The sequence below is a fragment of the Nematolebias whitei genome, chromosome 4, assembly GCF_014905685.2.
Source record: "Nematolebias whitei isolate Nwh7 chromosome 4, NemWhi1, whole genome shotgun sequence".
Taxonomy (NCBI): domain Eukaryota; kingdom Metazoa; phylum Chordata; class Actinopteri; order Cyprinodontiformes; family Rivulidae; genus Nematolebias; species Nematolebias whitei.
This window is the reverse complement of record NC_056501.1, coordinates 46,421,121-46,422,134: the sequence shown is the minus strand read 5'-3', so window position 1 is coordinate 46,422,134 and position 1,014 is coordinate 46,421,121.

Below are 1,014 nucleotides of genomic sequence, written 5' to 3'. Positions count from 1 at the left end.
CTTATTCCTGGTATTCGTACTACTCTGGGTTCAGTCTGTTGTGACAAATACGTTGCATCAATTACGTATCACCGCTGACAACCCGGAAATGTGGGTAGGTGTTGTGCCAAAAATCGATTGGCTGCCAAATGGCAGCCACAGGAGCGTGCACAGGAGGAGTTTAACAAGAATTTAACAAGATTAACACTTAAAAACAATTAGTTTGCTCGAAATTATAGTAAGGGTGTGTCTCAGTCTAACTTTTCCTAATAAATGCACTTTGATGGTCAAATCAGCTGCATTTTCAAAAGTCGATACACGGAAGTATGCACGTACACAGCAGGACTCGCTGTGCATTTCTTTGAAAGTTAACAAGATAAGCACCTAAAACAATTATGTTTTTGGTTGACTTTATATCAAAGGTGAGTCTCAGTTGAACTTTCACTTAATAAATGCTCTTCAATGGTCAAATTAGCTGCATTTCCATTTCGTCTGAGCGGCGCAGCAAAATGAAGCTCATCTGACGGTTGCTCCAGGCGAGCTGGACAAAGGTGGCATTCTAAGGCAAGCTGATTGTGTCATTAATAGCCACTTTTACTTACTACATGACACAACAATTCAATTTTTTCCATCCAGTTTATTTATATAGTGCCAAATAACAACAAAGTTGTCTCAGGGCACTTTACAGAAACATTCACATACTTTGTACATCAAAGCCAATTAGTAAAGTTCTCTATCTAAGGAATCCAGCAGACAAGTTGAATCTTGGCTTCGTTGCAGTCTCCCATCCTGAGCAAGCACAGTGGCAACAGTGGAAAGAAAAACTCCTTTTTAACAGGAAGAAACCTCCAGCAGAACCAGGCTCAGGACAAGAGGCCATCTGCTTTGACCGGCTGGTTGAGAGGACAGGAAGGAGAGACAGACAAACATAGAATGGTAGGTCCAGGTATAGGTCCAGGTGTACCTGAAAGACAAAACCACATGTTAAGGATAGAAAAATAATTACAAATACAAAACAGGTTGAGCAGAGTAAGT